This window comes from Girardinichthys multiradiatus, chromosome 10, assembly GCF_021462225.1.
Source record: "Girardinichthys multiradiatus isolate DD_20200921_A chromosome 10, DD_fGirMul_XY1, whole genome shotgun sequence".
NCBI classification, from domain to species: Eukaryota; Metazoa; Chordata; class Actinopteri; order Cyprinodontiformes; family Goodeidae; genus Girardinichthys; species Girardinichthys multiradiatus.
Genome location: NC_061803.1, coordinates 4,309,020 through 4,322,858, shown reverse-complemented (window position 1 = coordinate 4,322,858; position 13,839 = coordinate 4,309,020). Strand labels below are relative to the sequence as shown.

The 13,839-nt window shown below is 39.4% G+C and overlaps 1 protein-coding gene across 2 annotated transcripts in view; it reads left to right on the top strand.

Moving 5' to 3' along the window:
- Positions 1-13,839, top strand: part of si:dkey-94f20.4 (synembryn-A) — a 28,081-nt gene that overhangs the window by 132 nt on the left and 14,110 nt on the right. The window contains exon 1 of one of the 2 annotated variants that reach the window (XM_047377944.1): positions 13,415-13,574. The exons of the other annotated variant lie outside the window; for it this stretch is intronic. The gene's annotated coding sequence lies outside the window, so the exon portion shown is untranslated. Of the gene's footprint in view, positions 1-13,414; positions 13,575-13,839 lie in introns of those variants that run through there. 2 annotated transcript variants of the gene reach the window in all.

Genomic DNA, 13,839 nt, shown 5'->3' with positions numbered 1-13,839 from the left:
GTGAGGATTTGGTTTCACGGAGAGCGGCAAGAAGATAATTAAAATGGGCGTGGCTTGTCAAAACCACAGGTATTCCACGGACAGTGTTACCTGGGCCGTTTCTTTTAGGTGTTGAGTGATTTCTTGTATGGATCGACATTTTAATTTATTTTAAAAGTATTCTCTCTACCTACTTAAACACATCAAAATGTATAAATCCAAGCTGCGGAGTTTATAGTAAATGTCTTCCTTAATATTTTATGTTTTGAAAAGATATCCTACAGGTAAACCCTTATGAGGTATACCAAAGTTTTAAGAAGTTTAAAAAACTTCCACCATTTTCTTCCTATCGTTTGAAACCCTTTTAATCAGATGTCGCTGAAAGCACAGGAGGGACCAGAGTTTTCTCAAACTGCATGGTTCACCCCCAGCTTCTGTCATGCACTGCTGGCCAGCTGGCTGAAAACAGTTTACTAAAACTATTCCCTCACTTTCAAAAGAGACGAATTTGGTTTTGAAAACATTTGTGGTCATTAAAAATGCAGATAGTCATAGTGTTGGAACCTAAAGAGCCCCACTTATAACTGTTGTTTAAAATTACAGTTGATAGCAATCTCTCCCAGAGCAGAAACCCAACAAATGAATCTTCTAATATCAGGTTGTTAAACTTCTGTTAAGAGCAGATTGGTAAATATGTATTGTCAGACTTGACTAATGTAATGCTCTTTTTATCCGTGTCTCCCAGTTGACCCTAAATCGCCTTCAGCTTCTCCAGAATGCAGCTGCCCACCTTTTAACTTACACCTGCACACATAACCCCCGTTTTATATTCTTTACAATGGCTTCTTGTTCATTTTAGAATCGATTTGAAACTTTTTCTGTTCGTTTGCCTCGCACCTCCTTATTTATCTCAGCTTTTAATTGTTTGTATGCATGGCAGGTCTTTGAGGTCATCCAGTCATCTTTTATTGAATGCTCCAATGATTGAACTTAAGCAATAGGGTGACAGGGCTTTATCGGTGGTGGCACCCAGGCTCTGGAATCCGCTTCCCTTGGATCATCACTGAACCGGGCCTTTTTAAAAGCAAACTGAAGAGGCATTTGTTTACAAATCCAGTCGGACCTGTCGGATAAATTTATAAAGCTAAACTGTTTTTGGTTTTGATCTTTACTGATGTGAAAGTGTCACAGAGGAACTGGAAGAGGTGGTGGAGGTGTCTGTGTGGAGCAACAGAACATAGCAAAACTGAGGTAAGCTGTAAGAATCAGAATCAGCTTTTTTTGCCAAGTTTGTGCACACAAACGAGGAATTTGACTTTGGTTCGTTCCACTTTGCTCTCTTAGAAGACCTTTTAAAATTAAAAATATCACCATCAAGAGTTAGTTTTCCACCACACATACAGTTTTTCAAGTAGGATAAAATGTTCTTCAGTTTGAAGTTTGTACCTTTCATCAACATACAAAGAACAATGGTGCCACTACCTGCTCAAAAGGATAATCTAGTAGACATTCAGTAGGATCACCACAAGGGGGCCTAATAGAACAAATAAAAGGTTGAGATGATGTCTGTTTTTCTTTGTTGTCTCTGGTTTAATCATAAAATGCAGTTTCTAACCCTGAATGTCGGTGTGCTGATGGGAGATGCAGTCCTTCAGCTTGGCCCACAGCTATTTCATCTTTATCTGGAAAAAAAACAGACGTTTTCTGTTTCAAATCTTCTTATTATATGGGAAATTGTTGGATCTATGAAAATAAACAAGTTACTTTTCAGGGTTGGGAGGTTTTAGGGATAAATGTGGAACTTTCTGTTAAAAGTGAGGGTTGACCAGTTGCTCCATGTTATGCCACAAGGAGCGATGGCTGCCACCTCGTTGAGGGAGTCTGAAGAGGCTGCAGTGGAGGGATCTCTCACTGCCATGCAAACACACCTGCCAACATCTTCTTGTTGTCAGCATCCACACTCCTGGGCAGTGTTCACATACCAGTCATCTTTGAGACCAAGTTTGCTCTTTGGTTTTAAGTTAATCTCGGGAGGTTAAAGAAAAATCAAGAAAAGGAAGCTGCTCTCCTTTCATGTGGAAAACATACCGTTTCAGGCATATTATTCACATTTGACATTTTTGATCCAGCAATTCAGTGGATTTTGGTGGATGTGCATTGTCCAAAAAACATGAGTGAGTGAGTGCAGCTGTGTCGCTTTAGATAAACTGGTTTTGAGTGAACAGTCAATGACCTTACAGGAGATCCGTATCGCTGTGTGGCACCTGTTGTTGGTAAAGCTGTCAGCAGGAAATGACCATTGTTGAACCAAATTAGACTCAGACCCCTGAGAGTTTTTAAGTGAAAGTGAAGTACTGCTACATTCCTGCTGCTGCAGCTCCCATTAATAGGGTTTTATGTTTCTTTAAGATGAAGGGGTTTTAGACAGATCTTACAAGGAAAATATTAGATTCACACAACCTGAGAAAGTCTTTTAAAGCCATTACTAAAAAAAAACTGGTGATTCCAAGATCATGTATTCAAACAACTGTTTAACATTCAGTTATTTAGACATATTACTGCTTTGCCAGGGCAAGAAAAAGACACAAACTGTCCCTTGGTTAAAAATACTTAGCTAGAGGCTTTATAGGAACAATGTAGGGACAATCTGGGTACCACCAAGGCTCCAACCTACCATAAACTAGCACCTGTTGGTATTCCAGTGTTACTTTGCACAGTCAAGCAAGTGTTCATGGACTAAAGCCCCTTTTCAGTGCGCTCTACTTTGGCCAACCCCAATCCACTCAGCCTGTTTTGCAACCGTTTCCATTATATTCTTACATTATATTTTTACACTTTTCTGGCCCAGTACTGGATTTTTTGGTACAGATCTCTTTGGGGCTGAGCAGGTCCAAAATATGACATGAACAGACTGCTGTTCACTGATTGGCCATGGGTGTGGTCAGCCCTATGTGTCCGTGATCAGAAAACAAATGCCATTTTCCAAACTTGCTACACTACAAGTAAGCCATGCAATCCTCACAAGCAACCATGCAAGTCTAACCCTTGGTGCAACGATAAGCTAAAGGCTTTTTTGTGCTTCATAGGAAACTGCAATATTCAGCAGCAGCTGGATGGTGTCTTGGAAAAATGACAACCCACGTTTTGGTCACACGGCAACGAAGCACCGAACACAATGCTGATGGCTGGAAGTGGGGCTTCAAGCCACAGATGCAGCCGTTAGTATATCAATGAAAACACCACAGGTTATGTGCTGAGTAGAGCGAGGTTGAGCAGAGTGGAGCTGTGCGATGCTGAAACCATGAATGGAAAAGAGGCATTAGAGATTTTGTCAGCGCTGCCTCGCAAATTTCTTGGCATATCTTTCATTTTTCTCTTTCCAGTTCATCTGAGATATTTCCAAGTGTACCCTTTATCTTCCACCTGAATGGCATCAGTACAATCCAAATTCTTGATGGGGTATCAGTTTTAAACAGGAGAATAGGTACACAATAAGCGCACAATACAGGTGCCATTTTACCTTAGACAGGCCACCCCGCTTCTAGCTGGTTCAGTCCAGGATGTAGATATTTAATACTTCCTCCTTTATTTAGCAGAGTGCTTAGGTCACTGGTGACTGAGAGCATATTTAGTGTTTTAAGTTGCTGACAGGCACACACACTGTAACCCAGTAAAATATCTCACACACAATTTTCTTACAGCAAATATTAAAACAATACATTTAACATTATTTAATTAAAAAAATGCAAATATGAACTATTTTTAAAAGTCCATTATGAAACACTTCCTCATCAAAGATCCATTTAATTAATATAATAAATATGCATTGTGCAGAAAATTTAAACATTTCACATTTATATTTAAAAAAATATTATGCTTCATGGTAAGTATAAATATACAGTATTTTAATATCATTGACCAATTTTCCTCACTCTGCTACTTTTTCCTACTACTCTCCAATTATGCATTATCTGGATTTATCACTGCTATTATCTATATGTTCTCTCTTCTGTTTTATTTTTCTCTACGTAAAAGTTACATCTGGCCTGGCATTCTATTTAGCTGATGCCTTCCTGGAGCGGTCCATCACCTCAGCCATTGTTGCCAAAACCTTCATGTTCTGTTTCTTTAGATGATGCACCTGGCCCTGTCTTTCTGTCTCTAAACCTGTCTCTCTCCTAAACACTGCAACTGAAGGGGCTATTGTTAGAAACTAACTGGATCTAGTCGTTTTTCATCCCATAGTTTTTACCTCAGGCACAGAGCTTATACACTATATTGCTAAAAATGTGTCTGTCTACTTTCACATGTAAATAAACTTTGATGGCATCCTATTCTTAATCTATGAGGTCCACTTTATTGATAGACCCACCATTCCCAGCAGTAGCAACTTAAACATGTTCCACAAGGTTTAGCAGTGTGTTCATGGATAGACGAGAAAACCAGAATTGCAGCCTCCGTTGTAATTCATCCCAAAGGTGTTCAAACAGGTTGAGGTCAGGACTCTGTGCAGGCCAGTCAAGTTTCTCCGCACCAAACGTTATACACCTGCAGCTAACTGTATGTTTAGTTTTGGTTCTCTCCTTTATGAAGCCACAAAATGAGCTATTACTACCACTAACTCTTTACTTTTTCTTTAACACAGAAAGTACTCCTGGATCAGTGCTTTTCTGCTTTTTTTTGTGTCTGCTCTGTCTTCTCAAATCTCCAGTTGGTTGCATAAGATGGCCCCTCACACTGAGTCAGGTTCTGCTTGAGGTTTCTTCTTGTTAAAGGAGAACTTTCGTTTCCACTGCTACATCCAGGCTCAGTGTGAGGGATTGCTGCAAAGCTAATGGCTCGGTGCAATTAATTGTCCACTGTTCGTCCAGAAGGAGAGATGTCTGCAAAGTCAGTGTCTCTTTGCAGTTGACTGAGAATTCCTGTATAGAAAGCTTTTGACCTAATAAATGACTGCATCGATTGGCTTGATTGAACTGAATTACCATCTATTACTGTATATAAACACTGTTTATGTTGTTAAGTGCATTAAAGGGGACACCTTATGCAAAATTCACTTTTTGATCATTTTTATACTTCTATTTGGGTCTATAATGCTTCTACAAACAGTCCAAATGCAAAAAAAAAAAAAAAAAAAACAATGAAAAACATTGAGCCATTTTTTTTGTTATAAATAAACGTTTCATTTTTTCTAGAAAATGCAGCTTCAAAATCTGTGTAATTGTGACGTCACAATTACACTGGCAGCTAGCCATGTTACCTGAGTTCTACCCCTGACTAGCACTGAAGCGGAGCTACACCCACTTGATTTTCAGTAGAGGACCACGTCTCACCGGCTGGTTTTACCTTACACGCACTTTACAATATCTACCCTCAGCGGCAGATGTTCTGTTGTTGGCAGCAAAAACCCACGTGTGTCCACATACATTATCCTGCTTTCAGATAACAGAGATTCATGGATTCATTTTATTTTGGAGGGAAATGTTCCAGTCACATTTCCGAAGACAGTACTAGTTTTAACTGAATGGAATTAAATTAAACATTTTATGTATTTCCATAATATTCAAAAAGTTTAACTGAAATATAAGTTAATTACACACAGATTGATATATTTCTAGCTTTTATTTTTGATAATAATGATAATTATGGCGTACAGCTCATGAACACCAAGAATTCAGTTTTCCAGAAAATTAGAATATTACACAACACCAATAAAAACACATATTTTCTTCCACTCAACTTTCCATTAAGTTGCTTGAAAGCAGCAACCTGTGAAGAGCCAGCTTCTTTGGCAATAATCTTTGGTGCCTTACCTTTCATATGGATGGGGTTGATTTATTACATAATACATACAGTCAGTGAATTTATATATAAATATAAAGTTACTTAAATAAATAAACTTTTCAGTGATATTGTAATTCATTGAGATACACTTGCACAGTACCAGATAGAGTTCATATGGAGACATTTAAATGTAAAACAATGGAGACTTCTTCAGTCCTTGTTAGCTGCTATTCATTCAGATGCTATCGTCCATATCCCTGCGGGTCACTGGCCTTATGGGACTCTTTTTTCCCATTCGTCTTGCTAATTTGGTATAAAATGTTGGCCAGGTTGTGAAGCTGGCATGTCCCAAGCTGGCATCCTCGCAGAGATGCACGGCGGGGACGTAACTTTGCATTCAGGCTGTCACTGATGAAGAAAAGGCAATAAGTCAAACAGTTAGAAAACAAAATAATCATTAGTTTGACATTTAGGTTCCTCAAAGATACACAAATCTGAGTGAACGATTAAACAATGAGCACCGCTAATAGTTGATTATAATGTGCTGTTTGTTTGAAAGTGTAAGTAGGTCAATCTTTCCAGCTGTTCCAGTAGTGCTAGTTTGCAACTGCTGGTAGCATGAGTGGAAATGTGTACCTGTGTTTCAGAGCGAGCAGCTCAAACTGTTTGTCGTCTGCATTAAACGGGATGATCTTCAGTTTGGGAGCATGTTGCCTCTGTCTGACCTCTGACGCCTCCAAATTCAAAGTCTGGACCGTGCCCCCTGAGAGGTTGGTGCCTGCTTCAATGCTGCAGAAACAACACGGTGTGACAATATCAAGCTAATATCAAATATTATCATTCTGCTCTGATTTAAATCATTGCAGGAACCACTTTACAATAAGACTTTATGAATTACAAATAAATAGTTAATACAGTTATTATTAATCTGATTGTAAAGACTTTATAAACCAATAATTAGTAGGAATAGCACAGTATTAAAGAGCGAATAGAGAGATTAAAGTTGCCACTCTCCAAAGTAATGTTTCTACATCATTGTATCATTAGATGCATGTTAAGCTCCTTAAAATAGCTTAATAATGACTTATAAAGAGTTTACAATGTCATTAACAATGGTATTGTTAGCATAATGTTGTTATAGTAAAGTGGTGCCTAATTACATTATTTGCTTAGCAGGGCATGAGGTAGTGCTGACCTTTGAGTTTGTCCCAGTGGGGAGGCAGAGGTCAAGGATACGATCAGCAGCAGCAGAAAGGTAATCTCCATACTGTCCTGGCCTATAGTTAAAAAGAGAGCGATCAAAAAACGAGTAAAAACATAAATCTGACTTATCAACAGCGAAGAAATAAAGCTGACATATAAAACATGTCGTACTTACAGAGGAAATGTGAAACTCTGCTGTTGCTTCTTGCAGAAACCATCAGTGGCGTCTTGCTGACTGTTACTACCCCAGGTCTGTCTCTCCTGCCCACCACTGGTCCTTTTAAGCATCAGGCCAGGGTGAGGGGGTGTGTCCTTACATGTGGTTTTAAATGTTGGGAGCTCCTTAGACCCACTCCCACTCACTTGTAATGAATCAGTTACGTTGGCAGTTTTGTTTTCTGTTTACAGGAGCCGTGAAGCCAGCATAAACAATCTTTGAGCGAAAACATCCAAGCAAAAACATTGCACCTGTACTTCATGTGACCTTGTGGGTTCTGTGAAGTTTTCATTGCCCCCCACTCACCCGACACACCCTCCTCCATCTCTCTCCTCCCTTGCTTCACTTGCTGCTGAGCAATTGTTCCAGAAATCACTCATTCATTTCCATCACCTGCAGGAAGTGCGCTAAGCCCAGAATAAATCCCGATTCTCCTCCGAGCTTTTCTTTATCGCCTCTTTATTCTTCCCTGTCCCTTTTTCCCCTTGAGTCACTTTTTCCATCATTGTGTTTATTCTTGAAATGTCCTTCGCTCACATCCACCTCCCCTCAAACTTTGTTTGAAAGAAAAAAAAACAGCTCCTTGATCTTGCAGCTGTTTTTCAGGAGATCCTAAACAAACTGCAGCTGACAGAGTCGTTTACAGTGCCGTCGATAAGTTTTCATACCCTTTGAACTTTTCCTTTCTTTGTTTTACTGTAATTTTACGATGCACAAAGTTGTGCATCGCGGTGAAGTAGAAGGAAAATGATGTGTGATGTACATTTGTGCTCTGGCCACTTAACTCTAGCACCCCTTATCAGTAATTAGTATGGAAACATTTAAGGGAAGAAGCCATAACAGCTCTGGAGGAGCTGCAGAGATCCACATGATATTTGTATTCCTTTATTCTTTCGTACTTCCTCTTTTATTGTTATTATTGTTATTATTATAGTATTGTTTACTATAATAATGATTAAAGATTGTGATTGGAGTGTGAAAAAATGTGAAAAAGCAGAATGGCATGAATACTTTTGCAAGGAACAGTATATATTTATTAACCTTCCTGAAAATTGGCACAAGAATGTGTGATTTGTTTCTAAATTTGGTTTATTGGCAGACATTGTCAACTTTTCCACGTATATAAAAGGGTAAACCTACAATGTGCTCTTTTCACATTTGATTCACATCACCAGTTTCATTGTACAACCCTGTCCAACAAGTCCATTGAGGTTCCTGTGACTCCCAGGACTTAGTCATTACCGGTGTGTGTGAATAAAAAACCATCAGCACTCAAATGATTATTATTTTACCTGTGATTAATCGCAGATTACGTCCAGCGGTAATCGGATAGAGGGGAGGGATTGTGTTCCCAAGAGGAAATGCAGCCTCTTAGTTCAGCTGTCCCTGTTTACCTGCTGTGGCCTAGTTTTTGAGGACATCAATCAATCATAGCACAATGTTTTGATTTTACTTTCCACAAAAGTTTTGCTATTTTGAAAAACTGTTTTACAGTCATACAAGCTGGAAATATAGACATTAATCACTAAACGTCTCATAGTTATTTGTATCTGATTATTTTGGGGATTGGAAATTGCATATTACCAGTTCTCTGTATGAGAAATTACCACAACCTGTAGAGTATGTTATCTTTTTAAATCCTTACCTAGCAATATTTACAGTATAAACCATCTATTAATGTTTTTAAGCTCAAATATATCCCATGAATTTGTGTATTAATGTTTGTTCAGAGCTAGAGGACAAAGACACAAGATCTTTAGTAGCCCCCTCTTCTGATTATTCAAGAACACAGCAACTTAACAGAAATAGAAAAATAAAGTCTCTAAACCAAAATTCTGTCACAGTCACAGACATAGACTTTTTAATGCAAGCAACATACTTAATGTCTGAACTCTCAGCATGTGAATGTGTGTATGAATGGGTGGATGACTAATTGTAGTGTAAAGCGCTTTGGGGTCTCTGGGGACTTGATAAAGTGGTATACAAGTTCAGGCCATTTACCATTTATCACTTTAAAACTGAATCTCCACTCATTGTTCCTGTTACGTACAGGCGAACATTAACACTGCAGCACAGCCAGCTTCTACTGGAGGTTTGAGAAGTAGATGATTTTTTATGGTGCATTGAATGATATTTTTTTCACTCTGGCAAACATTTAAGCAAATAATCGTTGTAATGAACGTGATCAGATGTTCCTAATGATGTTGCTTTAATGCTGATGAATAACAGCCACCTCTTTAAAAAAGTGTCCAGCAATAAAAGGCTCCCATTGTTCCCAGAATGACTAAGAACATGACCAAAGGTTAAACTGTGAGGTCCAGGGTAGCCTCTAATCTTCCCAGTAGTAGAACATCACAAAGGTCATCAATTGAAGCTCTTACTTTGTAATATCCTGAACCCAATTCATCATGAAAAATATTATGTTTACTTCCATGAAGACACGCTGTGAGGACTCTCTGGACCTTTCTCCAACTGTCTCTGACGTATGAGGCATCCTGTTGTTTTAGGCCTGCAGCTACTAGCCGTCCCCTCCTGCCCAGGCCTGTTTCCTCCACTCACTGAACACAAGAAAGAGTATCCTGACAGGAAAGCGTGTCTTTCACACACATGATATGAGCTCATTCATTTCCTCACTGGAAACACTTGTCATGAGCATGTGAAACACTTTGTAAGCCTTCCAGTAGGGTGAAGGTTGGTTAGCGGCGTTTGGCCCAGTCAAAGCCAGGACCTAAAACTAATTGAGAATCTGTAATAAGACTTGAGAGTTGATGTTCACATAAACTATCTATTCAATCTGGCTGAGATTGAACTCTTTTTACCAACTCAATCATTAACAGTGGAGGGGTTTTGAGCATGAAAGGTGTGTTAAGGGCCATGCATAGGCATTTCAGTTGGATTTCAGTCCAAACTTTGACTAGGCCACCCCAAAACCTTCCTATATATATATTTTGTATCCTTCAGAGGTGGACTTGCTGGTGTACTTTAGATCATTATCCTGATCCAAAACCCAAATAAACATAAGGTCCAAAAGTTAACAAATTACTGGATATTCTCCAGCAAGGAGCCTCAGATCTTTTTTTCTGTTTGTTTATTTGTTTTATTTATTCTTTATTTAACCAGAAAAACCCACTGAAATGTAAAATCTCAGTGGTTCTCCACTGTTCCACGTTTTCTCAGTTTGTGGATAACAGTTCTCACATTGGTTCTCTAGAGTCCCAAAGCCTTAGAAATTAGTTTTTAACCATTTCAAGACTAATAGATGGCAATTACTTTTTTTGTATCTGTTCTTAAATTTCTTTACGTGACCAGATGAAACTCAACATTCAAACCAGAGTGAACTGGAATCAAAGACCACTCTGCCAAAAGTAATAAATGTTACTTGAATTAGTAAAAGTCTTTAGTTACAAACTTCTGTTTTGGTAGTAAAACCCTTTAATAACACTTCCAGTGAATGAACATCGTCTAACAATGCGGATCAAGTTTGCCACATCTGGGGATTTAGACACGTTTAAAAAAACAATTCAACATAGATGCACACTTAGATGTAGAAACGTCTTGTAAAACCTGCACAAAATAAATAAAAGTTCATGCATTTCCACAAAAATGAATCAAACTTATAATAAAATACATGAAAAAAATGGGCCATCTATTGGATCTTCCGCCATGAATTGGCAGAAATTCCCACAAATGCTCAGCTGGCGAGTCAGCACTTGCAGGTAAACAGAAACCTGTGTGTGGGAGGAAAAAAAACAGTGGTTGGCTCCTCTGTTTAAATCCCAGAAGAAAGGACTCGATAAACTGAAATGCAGCCCCTCCGTCTTTCAATCAGCAACAGGCAGGTGACCGAAATCTGATAACTTTGCTGATTTGCCTTAAGCGACCACTCCAAGTATTAAATTCCTCACCAAACGTACAAATGGAACCAAATAAAGCCTTCCCTCAGCTGTCCTCGAGGGTGTCCAAGCAGGAAGAAAGGCCCATGCAACGTCCTCGTCCCCTTTTTAAAGACTCTTCCCCTAACAAAGACGGAGAAATTCTTTACTCAAGTTGTCTTTGTCTGATATTAAACTTTGATTAATGATCTAAAACATTTATGTGTGATTAAATAAAATCAAGAACTGAAGAAATCTGTAAGGGACAGAATACTTTTTCAAAGCTCTGTAAGGGTTGAGCAAAAGTGAGAATACTGCCATCTTGTGGAGGCAAATCTAAACACATCGTTACAATTACATTTCGCTGCTGCATTATATTCTCAATTAGGATTAATTGATTGTTTATTGACGAGTTACTTCACTGGTTAACAGTTAGACATCTGAAGTGACTAAGCAGTTGCACTAGTTTTTCCGAGCCATAATTCAGGTCCAGTTTGGTCATATAACATACAAGTCCTTCTCAAAATATTAGCATATTGTGATAAAGTTCATTATTTTCCATAATGTCACGATGAAAATTTAACATTCTTATATTTTAGATTCATTGCACACTAACTGAAATATTTCAGGTCTTTTATTGTCTTAATACGGATGATTTTGGCATACAGCTCATGAAAACCCAAAATTCCTATCTCACAAAATTAGCATATCATTAAAAGGGTCTCTAAACGAGCTATGAACCTAATCATCTGAATCAACGAGTTAACTCTAAACACCTGCAAAAGATTCCTGAGGCCTTTAAAACTCCCAGCCTGGTTCATCACTCAAAACCCCAATCATGGGTAAGACTGCTGACCTGACTGCTGTCCAGAAGGCCACTATTGACACCCTCAAGCAAGAGGGTAAGACACAGAAAGACATTTCTGAACGAATAGGCTGTTCCCAGAGTGCTGTATCAAGGCACCTCAGTGGGAAGTCTGTGGGAAGGAAAAAGTGTGGCAGAAAACGCTGCACAACGAGAAGAGGTGACCGGACCCTGAGGAAGATTGTGGAGAAGGGCCGATTCCAGACCTTGGGGGACCTGCGGAAGCAGTGGACTGAGTCTGGAGTAGAAACATCCAGAGCCACCGTGCACAGGCGTGTGCAGGAAATGGGCTACAGGTGCCGCATTCCCCAGGTCAAGCCACTTTTGAACCAGAAATAGCAGCAGAAGCGCCTGACCTGGGCCACAGAGAAGCAGCACTGGACTGTTGCTCAGTGGTCCAAAGTACTTTTTTCGGATGAAAGCAAATTCTGCATGTCATTCGGAAATCAAGGTGCCAGAGTCTGGAGGAAGACTGGGGAGAAGGAAATGCCAAAAGTCCAGTGTCAAGTACCCACAGTCAGTGATGGTCTGGGGTGCCGTGTCAGCTGCTGGTGTTGGTCCACTGTGTTTTATCAAGGGCAGGGTCAATGCAGCTAGCTATCAGGAGATTTTGGAGCACTTCATGCTTCCATCTGCTGAAAAGCTTTATGGAGATGAAGATTTCATTTTTCAGCACGACCTGGCACCTGCTCACAGTGCCAAAACCACTGGTAAATGGTTTACTGACCATGGTATCACTGTGCTCAATTGGCCTGCCAACTCTCCTGACCTGAACCCCATAGAGAATCTGTGGGATATTGTGAAGAGAACGTTGAGAGACTCAAGACCCAACACTCTGGATGAGCTAAAGGCCGCTATCGAAGCATCCTGGGCCTCCATAAGACCTCAGCAGTGCCACAGGCTGATTGCCTCCATGCCACGCCGCATTGAAGCAGTCATTTCTGCCAAAGGATTCCCGACCAAGTATTGAGTGCATAACTGTACATGATTATTTGAAGGTTGACGTTTTTTGTATTAAAAACACTTTTCTTTTATTGGTCGGATTAAATATGCTAATTTTGTGAGATAGGAATTTTGGGTTTTCATGAGCTGTATGCCACAATCATCCGTATTAAGACAATAAAAGACCTGAAATATTTCAGTTAGTGTGCAATGAATCTAAAATATATGAATGTTAAATTTTCATCATGATATTATGGAAAATAATGAACTTTATCACAATATGCTAATATTTTGAGAAGGACCTGTATGTCAAAGCATAGGCGAAGAAAGAGCAAAGTTTTAATGGGTGTTTTGGCCTCTGCTGAGCAGCAGAAGTAAACATTCAGTTAAAGCTGAGCAGCATATGCATGGGAAACCTCCAACAGGTTGAAAGGTCAACACGGGGAGATATAAGCTTAGAGTCCATTAGTGGATTATAACCATAAACACTCGATGGCTCCTGCATCTCTCATGGATTAGAGAGAGAGAGAAAGAGAGAGAGATAGGCTGGTTGCATGACAGTTACTGGAAAGCAGTTGAATCAAAGCAAAATCGAGATTTCATACAAGGAGTGAGACACTCCTGACAGCGTGCTGAAGGAAAGCTGAAGGAGCTGCAATCAGCCTGAACTCTGAGATTTAAGGTGATCTTGCTCACCTGGAAGCTGCTGACGGTAGGTTTGCACCATTTTAATCTGGAACATCATGGGAATGCTATGTGTTTGCACGCATCTTTTAAATCTGTGCAAGCTGACAGGAAAAAGGTGAAAAACGCAGCATAAATATGTAGGTAAGAAAGTAGTTTTCCGGTAATTGTGATGGGATCTCTTCACAATTCATGCTTTTTATTTTCTCATTTCCATCCAACAGCAGGTCATTTCTATGGTCTACATGTTGCTTTTTGTGTTGCTGTCTTCATCCTCATTACTGTTGTGTATA